This window comes from Haliotis rufescens, unplaced genomic scaffold (assembly GCF_023055435.1).
Source record: "Haliotis rufescens isolate VD_foot unplaced genomic scaffold, xgHalRufe1.0.p SCAF_7, whole genome shotgun sequence".
NCBI lineage: Eukaryota > Metazoa > Mollusca > Gastropoda > Lepetellida > Haliotidae > Haliotis > Haliotis rufescens.
The window spans coordinates 43598895-43613799 of NW_025964361.1; the positions used below are offsets into that span (position 1 = coordinate 43598895).

A 14905-nucleotide genomic window follows, 5' to 3' on the forward strand; every position below is an offset into this window, starting at 1 on the left:
TGTCAACCTAATCATTTGTTCCCATCAATTGAATTTACAAATACAGATGTCGTTATGACCTTGACATCTTCCTGAGGCAAGGGAGACAACTGACTACAAAAGTCCAGTTTCAACATTTGCCGATCTTGGCTGGAATTTTAAGGAACGATCATAGTGCCACCGGTGGCTATTACAAATTATGTCCTTTCCATGTCCCTTCCATTGACCAATCAGATTTCAACTCTCATATCACTTGCATTTGCTTCAATAAAATGGCGGCCCCCAGTCAAGACGAACTGATAGATAATAAAAATATATATTGTAATAAAATGGGTCTTACTTTGAGAAGTGTATCAAATCATGTGTGCACTAAAAAAGATTTGGAAAATATCTGTCGACGTCAAATCCTGCAATTGACCAAAATCTGCATGGCAGTTTACGACCCAGGTGTCGATTTCATTGTGATTTTGAAATCACCCAATACATCTTGCATTTAAAAAATGATATTGTGATATGTACTGTAGAAAGAATGAACTTCATATACTGACGTACCCTTAATACTGCGTCCCCTTAGTAAATATTTTTGATTCATTAAAGCATGACTAGCCAAAAACTAGGGGGAACTAGTAAACAATAAAGTTTCCACTAGTCCCTGGTATTCAGTCAGTCACAAAGTACTCAACTTTTGATAAGGGATACGGAGATACTTCATACTACTACTACTACTACTACTACTACTACTACTACTACTACTACTACTACTACTACTACACTACATGTACTACACTCATGTTATGAAACCTGTGAAAATCTGGGTTAGATTTGGTCTTCAGCAACCCATGAATGCTGTGAGAGGCAACTATGCTTGTTGTAAGAGGCGACTATGCTTGTTGTAAGAGGCCACTATGCTTGTTGTAAGAGGCCACTATGCTTGTTGTAAGAGGCCACTATGCTTGTTGTAAGAGGCCACTATGCTTGTTGTAAGAGGCGACCAAAGGGATGGGTAGTCAGACTCACTGACTTGGTTGATGCATGTCATTGTATCCCAATTGAGTAGATTGACGCTTATGACGTCAATCACTGGATTGTCTGGTCCAGACTCGATTATTTACAGACTGTTGTCATAAAACTGGAATATTGCTGACTGCAGCATTACACAACAATAAACAAAACTAACAAAAACATATTATGAGTAATGACATAATAAGTTGGATGAATAATAAAATACTAAAACACATCCCTGTACAAATTGTGTGTAATATATGTCACTATGACATTGAAGGAAACAGGCCCCGAGAAGTTAGTGATTACCCATCAGTCAGTAAACACAGCCAGGTAATCAGATCATGTTGAATGCAAGAGATTTCATTACAGTGTTAGAAACTAACCGTTATAGTCCACTTGTCCTTATAATGATAACATATAGCAAAACCCTTAAAAATGGCAAATTTCTACTGGTCCTTATGATACCTTAACTATTAGTCAGATTGGCAAGGACTATAGGACTAGTGCCAATTTCTAACGCGATTCAAATTATGCTGAATAAAAAGGTAAGGGATGATTATTATGTTGGTGGATATTCTACTGCTGTGAAAACTGAGCACACAATTTACTATAAATATCCCCAAAATATTCTTCTTCCATAACTATTATCAGATTATCCATAAAACATCTTGGTACACTGACACAATCTTACAAATGCCTTTACATGTTTTATGCACTGACAACGCTTTGTAAGGTGTGTGACCTTGACCTGTGGGAACAGGAACCTGTGTGTGATGCAACCGCATCAGAGCAATCATAGAACTTTGATTGTCATATGTGTGCATTGAAGCATGGCTGTCTTAATATAGGATTTATGTCAATTGAAGAATGAGGCCTGTGATTGCAATACTTGTCCTTAAATCAGACAATGTCTCTGTTTTGAAATAACCTCAGTGGTGACCTTGACTCATCTTGACCAGAACGTATCAAAAGCAGGTTTAGGGAATAAATATATAAATTTTTCTTTTCAATAGAAATAATCCCATTGTAACAACAAAGTTTAAGTGACCCTGAACTTTCACTTTCTTATAATAAGTGCATTACGTGTGACAAAAGGATACCCCAGGACTTCTCCATAAGATACCATAGCTACACATAACCAGTCAGCTCCAAGAGAAAAACATAAATGGATTTCAAATTTGCGCAAAATCGATAAGCGATTTTCATTCCAGAGGCTGCTATTTTCATCAACGATCATGTTATAACATAGTATGGACTGATCTGGTTAATCATGCTCATCAATGATTGGTTGGTTTGGAAAAAGGTTGATTAATTTCATTTAAGTTCATACTCATGAAATTGTTGAGAATAATAATGGTAAGAATAGAAAAGCATTAGCAATGAATGATTCAAGATGTGTTGCAGCGTATAGTTCAACATCTAAAAATATTCTGTATTTCCATTAAAAAGGTCACTATGTTTTTCACTTATTCACGAAAATAATCAATAAACCATTTTTCATCAGTTAAGACTAAGACTACTTTCTGAGAAGGTTTTGTTTGTTTGTTGTTTAACGCCGCACTCAGCAATATTCCAGCTATATGACGGTGGTCTGTAAATAATAGAATCTTTACAAGACAATCCAGTGATTGATATCATGAGCATCGATCCACGCAATTGGGATACAATGACATGCATACACCAAGCCAACGAGCCCCACCACCTGATCCTATTAGTCGCCTCTTACGACAAGCATAGTCACCTTTTACCGCAAGCATGGGTTGCTGAAGACCTATTCTACCCCGGATTCCAGTAACTGACAATCATATAACCGTTTTACAAAATACTAACCTTTGACTTATTTTTGACCTTGACCTTTGACTTTTTTTCACCTAAACCTATCTAAGCAGGGTATATACCATGTTGAAAGAAACACGCATTAATATTTTGTGAGAAGGTGTAACCATAAACTTTGAGGGAGTGCTTTCTATTTCATGACCTTGACCTCTGACCTTACTGCATGTGCTGAAAGAATTCCACAGGTCCATCTGGAGTAAGACTATTGTAGGAAAGACTCTAATGTCAATAATATTTGTGCTATATTCATGAGAAAATATGATACTATCCTGCTGAAAATGTCCTCAAAGGTGACCTTGACCTTAGAATTAACTTTAACTGATGCTTGATGAAGACCAATTCTAACCCTGACACATGGACACCCACTGGTCATTGCCTGGGGGTGACTTCGCATGATTCCACCATGAGGGTTTAACGAGTGAGTGAGTGAGTGAGTGAGTGAGTGAGTGAGTGAGTGAGTGAGTAAGTGAGTGAGTGAGTGAGTGAGTGAGTGAGTGAGTCTTATGTCAAGATAAATCCATGAAGTTGTTGAACAGTTTTGTTTAACATTTAAATCTGTTTTTATTCAAAAAATGTTTTACCAATATAACTTCCAATGTAATGTGTCGTACGTATCGCGATGCAGGGGTGTAAATCAATGTATTGTATCATTGGTCTCATATCGGGATACAATACTGTATCGCCATATCATTACACTACTACATGAATTATGTACAGACCAGGTATCTATGAAATGTCTTATACTTGGGACAAACCATGAATAACACATTACTGCGACAACGCAACATACTTACATCACTTTTCAAGGACTGTTTTGCTTTGTCGTACAGATCATGTTTCAAGGAGACACATCTTGCATTTGGAACCTGAAAATAAAATAGGACTAATGAAACAAACCAGAATTAGTTATCCAAATTTGGAAAAAGAAAATAATTAGAATATGTGATGTTATTATTGAAGATTTTGGATGAGGTTCGGGAAATAATGCCAAAATACATGGACCAAAGTCCAAAAGAGATGCAGAAACATATCTAGCCTAAGAGTCTGTCACCATCAAATATTGATAGTTGTGCTTCAAACACAACTGTGTTGCTTTTTTAGGCCAGTCAGCAAAATCCAGCTATATGAATGCGTACTGCCAATGATCAAACCTGGGCTATAACAATCAGTTGTTCAGAGCTCCAGATAAGCTGTGTATCTGCGTAAAATACGCATCAGAAATGCAGAAATACGCAGTAAAATAATATCCAAGCGTATCAAATACGCAACGAACATTACAGATACAAAAATAAAGCTTGTGTGTATCATCAAAATGTTGTGAAGTAACCCTGCGTATTCGATTGGCAAATCAGCAATTTATTTTGAAATTATATACCGGCATTCCGCCAACCTTGCCAAACTCCAAGATGATCATTTGCCATCACACTTTCTTGTGGAAGTATCGTGGTATTTTTGAGTCCTATAAAGCTCTCGAACCCACACAACACCAGTTTGCAGGGACTAGATGAATAGTGTTTTTAAATATTTAACTTAAATACCCACATGTGTAAAAACTAGTGGGTAACAGAAATGTGAATACCCAGATAGAATTACTGATACCCAGTGATTTTAAAATGCATGGGTAAAATACCCACAACACCAAAAGCTTATCTGGAGCTCTGGTTGTATCCACCTGGGTTCCATCAAGGTACAATGTTTGTTTGTTTGTCTATCTGTTGATTAGCGCTGCACTTGGAAATTGACAGCTACATGACAGCAGTCTGTAAATAATTGAGTCTGGATAGGCAATCCAGTGATAGACATCATGAGCATCGATCTACGCAATTTGGATACAATGACATGCATCAGCCAAGTCAGTGAGCCTGACCACACGATCCCGTTAATCACCTCTTACGACAAGCATTGTCGCCTTTTTTGGCAAGCATGGTTTGCTGAAGACCTTTCTAACCCATATCTTCACAAGTCCAGGGTATGATGACTCACACTCATCCAAGAGACCCTAAACACTTTAACCTCTATGCTATGAGTATGTGAGTGAGTCAGGTTTAACACGGCTTTCAACAGTATTCCAGTCAGATCACGGTGTGTTAGGTTAATGTGGGAGACGTTTACCACTCTGGAAAAACCCATGAGCAAGGGTATGGTGCTAAGAAACCTTGAAATATAATCGGGGCAAATTGAGATTCAAACCCACCATCATGCCAGGGGAAGCAACTCTGCACATGGAATTGCGGTGCCTTACATGACTGGGCCACTTGTGTCCCCTGATGTGAGTGAGTGAGTGAGAGTGTTTTCAACCAGGATGTCAATCCAGGAAGAGGCACAATACCATAACTAGTACACACAAAGTTTTACTTATTTCCTTGTTTTCATGTATCACAACAGCAAAGTTACAGCATAGATTTAATTCTCATAAAACAGACACGACAAATGTGTTATCATCATAGTTATTTCCTCTTCACCATGAGGTGAGGTGAAATGGGGTTTAACGTCGCGTCCAAGATTATTGCACTTATATAGCGATGTGCTTGCACGTGTGTGTTTGTGTGTGTGTGTGTGTGTGTGTGTGTGTGTGTCTGTGTCTGGCTGCTTGTACTAGTCCGGGCTGATGCCGATTTATAGTGCTAGCACACTGAGATACCATGCCGCAGTTTAACATGAATACCCCACTCAGACACAGTATACTGACTCCCAGCCGACCAGTCCTTGTTTTAGCCCCTTAATGCCGAGCGCCAGACAGGGTAACAACAAGTACCATCTTTTAACGTCTTTTGGTATGACGCGGCTGGGGATCGAACCCCGGACCTTCCGCTCTCCGGGCGGACACTCTACCATTAGACCACGGAGGCGGTCTCTCTTCACCATGAAAAAAACAATTGTTTGCAGTTCTAATTATCAAACAAAAGTTATTTTGTTCTTAATATATTTAAACTGGATTTCCCTTCAGAAACTCAGTAAAGAGACACTAAAATCAGAATGTGGTCAAAACAGATTAAGCAAAGAACAAACTAAAGTATGTTGAATTAAATAACAAACACAGCTTGTGTCAGCGTTATATTTTCCAAAGGTTGCTTTATTCTAAAAATAGATTTGTTTTTAAACTTGTGTTCGTGTTATCAGGTTAATAACTAAATACATTTTTTAATAGAAATATTTTGGCTGTGCTGAAAGGTAAATGTTTGGAATTTATAAATGCAAACATTTCCAAGGTATTCTTCAATCAGCACTTGATGGCAAAAGGTAAATGCAGAAAAGAGCAGTACTTTTCTTTGATTGCGCAGCTATGACCATTGAGTAGCTTACTGTAGCCGTATGTGAAGAAAACACTGATGATGAATACAGCAATATGATAACTGGTGGCAATACAGCAACACAGTATCTTTTGTCACATGTTGCTAGGCAACCCTGCTGCTGCTCCTTGTTGACACATTGTATTCAGGATATATAAGTGTTACAAACCAGGTTTAGACAACACTGGTCTTGCGGTTCCAGTCAAGTAAATTATTTCGGGGACAGTTGGAGTTAATCAATTTGTGGTCAAGTGTTACTTTTGGAGTCCTATCTTTTCTGATTGGAAAGAAAAATTTTGCACAAACATTTAACACCAACAGCAACCTTAACTGTCCTATCTTACAGCATTAGTCCTATAGTCCTTGCCAAAATGCCCAACAGTTAAGGTAACGTAAGGACCAGAAGAAACTCGCCATTATTATAAGGGTTTAGCTCAATGTTATCAGGACTAGTGTACTAATAGATAGTTTCTATCACTGTATTCTGTCTGCACCAGATGTCAAACAGGACCAAATGCGACGTTAAACCCCATTTCACCTCGGCGCACCTCACCTCCAACACTACCAGTAGAATTTTGTAAGTCCTTGCCACCACATTTTTTGTCAGTGGTGGGCATTATTAACATCTCTAACTTAGTCACACGATACTGTAAGCCTGAGAATCGAAAACAAATGGATCATGACATGGGTTGTTGTTCATGCAATCAACCACTGGTTTGTTTCCTCTTCACAAGCTATGACATATAGCACTATAACATTTCAAAAATGCTATGTTTAACCTTGAACATGGGCAGAAATATTCTATTTCATTAGAATTGATGCCACAGTACTGACCTCTACCTAAAGGTTCAAAGAGGGAGCCCACCACAAAATGTGGTCCTTTTAGTAGTTGCAGACTAGTTGACATGTTTAATAGATATAGTGAGTGAGTGAGTGAGTTGGATTGTACGCCGCTTTTAGCAATATTCCAGCAACATCCGGGTGGGGGGACACCAGAAATCGGCTTCACACATTATACCCATGAGAGAATAGAACCCGGGCCTTCAGTGTGACGAGCGAACGCTTTAACCACTAGACTACCCTGCCGCCCCTTAATAGATATATCCAAGTGATAGAGCTGCTATAGTGTAGATCTGCAAGTACATATACCTATATTCTAATCACACCCTAAGCCTGCTCTCTAGTCATAACACGCATATATACATATGATATATGTGACCTTCATTAGCAAGGCTGAATCAAATCAGCCATTAAACAATCGGTATCCTTAGTCTCCTTCACAGACCCCAGAGCCAATATTGAATCAAAATTCACCTCGTCCCCTTCCTGGCCATTTTTCAGCTTGTTTTGGACTTGTCTCTTTAAGTTAGGGGCAACTATTGGTTCTATTTTCCCTATTGAGATTGTATTGCAATATTACCCCAGACTATTGCAACAGCCATATAATTGTCAACTATTGCAAAATTATAGCAAAGGTATCAAACCAACTTGATAATTACAGTAATAATATGTAATTGAAATGAATAAAGTATTGCCAATGCAGCAATAAAAAAATAACAGTTTTTTAATCCACTAGTCCTTATGATAATAACATATAGCAAAACCCTTGAAAAAGGTAAATTTCTACTGATCCTCAGGATACCTTAACTATTGGGCAGTTTGGCAATGACTATAGGATGAGTGCCAATTTCTAATACTGCCAATGTCAAAGTCAGCCATTTTCCTCCCCGTCGCTACTCAAAACAATGGGAAGTAGCTCTAATCGAAGTTGTTGGAATCTTTGGTACCAACAGATGGCAGATTTTCAACTCCCTGTGATATATACAAGCCATGCTACTTGAAAGCTGGTTGGTCCTGTATTGCCATTTCATCCCACCTGGTACCCATTTGGCTGCTGGAGCTTGTGCTTGGGATGTTATAGTTTTGGGAATTGTTTCGGAATTCATTATTGATCACTGATATAGTTAGTTTGTTGCAATCATAAAATAAAAAAATAACCCAGTTCTCCCTGTACTGCATTTGAAAAACCCTGTTTTCACAATGATCTGAAATGTTACGAATACAAAAACGTAATTTTTACTTAATGAATAACCCTATCTTTTCATAAAAACTTTGTGCTGTTTTTAGACTGTCGACAGTCAACTTCAACCAAGACGCTTGAACCTGGCAGGTTACACACAAACTGTTTCTTTGTTCATTGTATAATGCCACACTCAGCAATATACCAGCTACATGATGGCAGTCTGTAAATAATCGAGTCTGGACCAAACAATCCAGTGATTGACATCATGAGTATTGATCTACACTATTGGGATATTGCATCAAACAAGTCAGCGAGTCTGACCACCCAAATCTGTTTGACATGTCTTTCGACAAGCAAAGACACCTCTCACGACAAGCATGGGTTGCTGAAGACCAATTCTAAACCCGAGCGTCACTGGTCAGCAGGTATATGTTATCGTCAGGGACATGTAGACGTTGTTATGGGAAATATGTTCAGAAGTCTTAAAGAAGAGTTTTTATATTCAGTACTAACGGACGGACAACAATCCATGACATGTGATGCATTTTTTTTATATTTGCAAGATTAGATCATAACAGTTGTAATAAACATGATAAAGGGGAAACCAAAACATAACTGATGAAAGAAGTGTTAATATAACAAAACAGCATTGATATTTCATAATACAAGTTATTGCAGTGTCAAAAGTTATAATAATTTATTATATCATCAGTAATTGACATATTTTCTGCATATTTCTTGAAACAAGCCAAAATGACTGTGTAATCCGTAAGCATGTTTAACACTGGATTGAGTGAGTGAGTGAGTATGGTTTTACGCCGCTTTTAGCAATATTCCAGAAATATCGCGGTGGGGGACACCGGAAATGGGCTTCACACATTGTACCCATGTTGGGAATCGAACCCAGGTCTTCGGCGTGACGAGCAAACGCTTTCACTAGGCTACCCGACCGCCCCTAAACACTGGATTGAAATTATGTGAAATTGTTTCAAGAGATGCCACTGAGCAGTGAGGATCATACCCACAAACTGACAGCTTCATTAACCCATGTATTTGTCAAATTGTCTAAAATACAGTGAATGTAGATAAACTTTAACAAGTCAATGTCAGTAGCAGACTCAAAAGTCAAAATAGGCCCCAAAATGTATGTTTTATTCCACATACCACAAATCTATTTTTAAATCATGATACATGCGAAAACGTAATCGACAAACATAACATTCATCATGCACAGTGACCAAGTTAAAAACTGAATCAGAATGTATAGAAACACCATGATAGAACCTGTAAAAGTTTCAGCATAATCAATGAATAGGCGGTATGGTTTTAGGGAAGATGTTTACTATAAAGCTTTAAGGCGGATGGATTGACAAATGACAGACAGATCCCAAAACATAAGCTCACCTTAAGATTTAGAACAGCGTGGAAATAAATAAACTATAGGCTCCATCATTATCCACTGAAATTTTCTAAAAAATTTGCCTTTCCTGCTTTCAAAAAAATTAACAATATGGAAAATAAGAACATGATCAGTTACTTTTGTCCTTGAGTATATACACCAGTGCTCTTTGTCTTAGCTAAGAGACCATCCACTTGCCTGGTAGAAGGAGTATGTTTTGGACTTGTGAATAAGGTAAACACCACTAAATTGTGGATGAAAAGAACATGTCTATCCCTGCAAAAGTGACATAAATTCACACTCACTACATTTGCAGAAATTTCATCAGATGCTAAATATTTGGGTGGGTGTGAAAATTTCGAACAGGTAAACATGTTACATTTATAGGTGGTTGATGTGGATCATGCATAATGCTTGTGATGTACTGTAATTCATAAAAAAATTATTTAATCATATGTCAGTCAAATGACCTGTGAAGATCTGGGGCAAATAGTTCTTCACCAACCCATGCTTGCTGTAAAAGGCGACTATGCTTGTCGCAAGAGGCGACTATTGGGATCGGGTGGTCAGGCTCACTAACTTGGTTGATGCATGTCATAGTATCCCAATTGTGTGGATCGATGCTCATGATGTCAGTCACTGGATTTGTCTGGTTGAGACATATTTATTTACAGACTGCCGTCATATAGCTGGATATTGCCGAGTGCGGCGTTAAACAACAAACAATGTCAAACATTCTTGAGTTTGTTAGCCTAAACATGGCTCTAAGCATCATTTTCAGTGGAATTTAGTGTTATCATACTGAATATTACTAGCTGAGCTCACTTGACCAGAGAGAATTTTACTAGACTCGGGCTTTGGACCAGTGACTAAAGTCGTAGACTGTAATAACCCATGTAATAGACGATTAACAATGATACAGAATGATTGACTTATACTTAGACCCGAAACTGTTATGACAAACTGCAGACTAAAAATTTGAAATATCTCAATATAATATTGTATCCCCATGCTGTTACCCCTACCCTACTGTTTGTACCTCATATCACACTGCCACTACACTACAGTGAGTGAGTGAGTATGGTTTTACGCCGCTTTTAGCAATATTCCAGCAATGTCACGGTGGGGACACCAGAAATGGGCTTCACACATTGTACCCATGTCGGGAATTGAACCCGGGTCTTCTGCGTGACGAGCGAACGCTTTAACCACTAAACTACCCAACCGCCCCCAACTACACTACAAATGAAATCACCCAGCACAACCTTGAATACTACATTACATTATCCAACACAGCTGAATAAACTGTAAAAGAAAATTCACTCACTCACTCTCACACCATGCCTATATTATAACAATATTCATCCCATCTACAGTAATAGTATTCATGATCGCTGACATCATAATAACTAAAAGCAGAAAGTCAGAGATTGGTGTTCATACTGTCAAGAAAATGAATAAGTCATGATTTAGAAGAAGAGCAAAGCTTCCTGATTAAAATGCTGGATGCCTTACCTAGAGTCATTTATGTTCAGTCAATGCCTGATGGAGGATATATATAGGATGAGAAAACTGCAATCATGTTAAGAAATCTGTTAGCCTTGACCATGACACAAGCTACAGTAAGCCAGGAATACAGGGAAATAAGCATCAACAACGTCGTTCTATTATTGCTGTGGATTCGCTAATCATGTAATTTTCCTTTGCAAATGATTATATATTGTAAGAACATACAATCTAGATTGGTAAATCTTATAATAACATTCGTCAAAATATGCAAGTTACTTAAATAACGAAGGTTTGTTCAGACGCCATGCAAGTTTGTCGTCAGCATACGGACGCACCCCTCCTCTCGTGTCGTCAGGCATGCAGCACTAGCCCTCATAAAACGACCTCCCCCCTTCTCTAGCGTTTCAGATTTTTACATACACTGAATTGTTATACATTTAGAATATCAAATGATTATGTATGTACATCCATTTATCCCTTCAAACCAAACAGTTGGATGTATTCAAAGAAGGAAGTACTTTACCGATAACACCTTTTACGCGGGAATGGGATCATCATTCAACACACACGGCGATAGCAACGTGTTTACATGCAGTTAAGTGCTGTATGCGATGCCTACAAGTGTATCTGTCTATCTGAAATGATGCCATAGGTGTTCATAAAAGTTTGTGCGACATGTTACGAAACACGAGTTCATCTCATTCAAGATATGCGCATTACAGCTATACCAAACGCGCTGTGAGTATCACACGAACATGCATTTCTGAAGCCCGAGTAACACTCGCCCCGCTATCAACGCCTGTCCTTATAAACAACACCACGACTATTTCAGATACCTCGCATATGGCGAGTAGACACATTCTACGATATATCAGTGAAATCTGATGGTATATAATTCTATGTAAGCTAGAAAATGTGTTCCCAAAAGGTTAACTTACAATATTCCGCCATATTGCCAAATAAAAATGTGTTGCCTCTAAGAACACTGGGTAATATCTCTCGTTGTAAGGCCACGTGTATAGTCACATGATCACCTAGCGAGTAAGGCTTGTGACAGTCGTTTAGGAATGTTTCGCGATGCCATAACCAAACATGCTTGTTTGTGAAAAATATACAACATATGACATATTTAATAGGCCATCTTTATAGCTAAAAGTGTGCACAAGAAGTTAGGTAGACAATCGCTATCTGTATGACATCGTGAGCGGCGGTGTGTTCGATTTGTTGTTGCTACTATATATGACCTAGATATTCACAATACCGCTGCCACTAGTAAGCGCACCAACATGTGAGAGGCCCTGTCTGTTTTGGCGTTAAAAATGTGTACTACTGCGCATTTCACGTGCACATTCTCATCTGATACTAATAGTATATGTGCTTAATTATCAAAATAAAACATCTCTTGGTCGAAATCGGTTACAGCTGACACACAATAACGCAAAAGAGCACAGAGGGGCTCGTTTGGGGTTCCGTAATAAGCACAGCGGGCGTATCTTATAACAGTGAAACCAGTGAAGTTAGCATATCGGGGCGAGTGTCGACACATCCGTTTGTCGACCCGCTCACCAGCGTTGTTATTGCAATACATAAATATGTAAATTAATTGTTAATTGAAGAGAGTATCATACGACGTATTTGTGACTATTTTCTCTCCACAACTCCATTCTCCACGCCTCTGCTATACGCTGCTTTAAAATATCGACTATATGATCTGAGCTGAAATTATCGGCGTGTCATAGTTTCACACTAGATGATTATTTATGAGTAATTTTGATTTAAAAAATAAATGAAACAATAAAATGTTATTATCACAACTTGATTTGGTTGATAATCTAGCATAATGTGTCGCAACCCCTGCGTGGCATTATAGTCCTTAAAATTTATGTTTCATTTTATACGTTTCCTTATAAAAATCGACAACACTTTAATTTATCATTGTTCATTAACAATTCTTGAATTCATATGCGTGTCGTTACAACTGTGAAAAAAAAAGTGAGTGAGTGAGTTAGGTTTGACGCCTACTGAGAAAAAAACTCTCCACAAGATAGTTTACACATAAAATGTAGGTGGGATAGGTGGGATAGGTGGGAGACATTTCCGTGTTCATGATATAAAGCTAACAGAATGAAAATTATATTTCACACTGAATTAAAAATACACAACACGAAGATTTTTGTCTTCTTTGTTATGATGATCTCAGATAAGAGTATATAAGAATGTGAGTGAGTGAGTATGGTTTTACGCCGCTTTTAGCAATATTCCAGCAATATCACTGCAGGGGACACCTGAAATGGGCTTCACACATTGTACCCATGTCGGGAATCGAACCCGGGTCTTCGGCGTGACGAGCGAACGCTTAAACCACTAGGCTACCCGACCGCCCTATAAGAATGTAATACAATATCTCTTTATGCATCTTGTTCTCGGTTCGAACACATAATTTTCGACGATGCTAATATATAGGAACACGGGTCACGTGATACAATATGACACAGCAACCGGCAATGGACACACTACGCCAAATAATGGCCAGTAGATTCGAATTAAGCATGCATGCGCACACAGATGGTTGACATGTGAACATGAATTTCATGTGAATGTTTTCCGCATGCAACGGCGATATCCCATAATGCTTTGTCATCCATGCAAACATTAGAAATGTCAAGGCGACGGTACACGACTCCAACGCCATCGTCGCGTATACACAGTCACTAGCTACGTAGGATGACCCCTACGCGGAATATCAGAGCAGCTTGCATGCATACAACGTAAGGAAAAAAACATAGTCTATAATTATCACAAGTAATGGACACCGGGTGGTCAGGCATTGGAACTTAGTGAGTGAGTGAGTGAGTTTAGTTTTACGCCGTTTTAGCAATGTTCCAGCAATATGACGTCGGGGAACATGCACTTGAAATGGGCTTCACACATTGTACCCATGTGGAGAATCGAACCTGGGCCTTCGGCGTGACGAGCCGATAACCACTAGGCTACCGCACCGCCCCCTTTGTAACTTAGCTGATTATATAAGCGGTCACCGTAACCCTATGGCTCGATGATATATATCCCGCCGTCTAACAATCTTCACTAACTCTCCCGTATATATATAGAACTGTCGTTCGTACAAGATTTGTTGCATGGACCAATTTTGATGACTTATTTTTTAGGGAGATATAACCTTTGTGAATTGACCTAAGTGGAGGAGGTCCAGGTATGATTCAATACCCTAAACTACCGCATCCACTGTCTGTTAGCACTTAATTAACTATGATTACCGTTATTATACAAAGAATCAATGTCTCCGTTTCACATGCACATATTCACTTCTATCAAAACGTCTATAGCACTATACATGCGCGATATTGGTACCAGATTAAGCTTACCTTTAAGTTCATGTTCTGAGTGGCGTGAAACTGTCGTTTTCCACTTTAGTGACACCAGTTTGTTTGTTGTTTAACGCCGCACTCAGCAATATTCCAGCTCTATGACGGTGGCCTGTAAATACACATGTAATCGAGCATGGACCAGACAATCCAGTGATTGATAATATGAGCATCGATCTACGCAATCGGGATACGATGACATGCATCAAACCAAGTCACCGAGCCTGACCACCCCATCCCGTTAGTTGCCTCTTACGATAAGCATAGTGACACCAGTGCCCATTTGCATTTGTTAAATTGAACTAAGAGATAAAATATCAGTCTGCAAAACCAGGCAACATGACCGAGTGCGAAATCAGGCACTGCCCGAAGCGCTCTTTAAATCTATAACATCTGACAACTAGACGGGTGATTGTGATTTAGTAAGCTGACCCAGTCACGCGGGCCAGGATTTCCTTTTGCAAAACACAACCAAGTTACA

General features: G+C 38.8%; 1 protein-coding gene across 1 annotated transcript in view; it reads right to left on the reverse strand.

Annotated features, from left to right (window-relative positions):
* Window positions 1-12034, reverse strand: part of LOC124132690 — a 43484-nt gene extending 31450 nt beyond the window's left edge. Inside the window, exons 1-2 of the mRNA XM_048387411.1 lie at window positions 11980-12034; window positions 3615-3686 (exon numbers count right to left, since the gene is read on the reverse strand). The gene's annotated coding sequence lies outside the window, so the exon portion shown is untranslated. The remainder of the gene's footprint in view (window positions 1-3614; window positions 3687-11979) is intronic.
* Between the last annotated feature and the right edge of the window lie 2871 nt (window positions 12035-14905).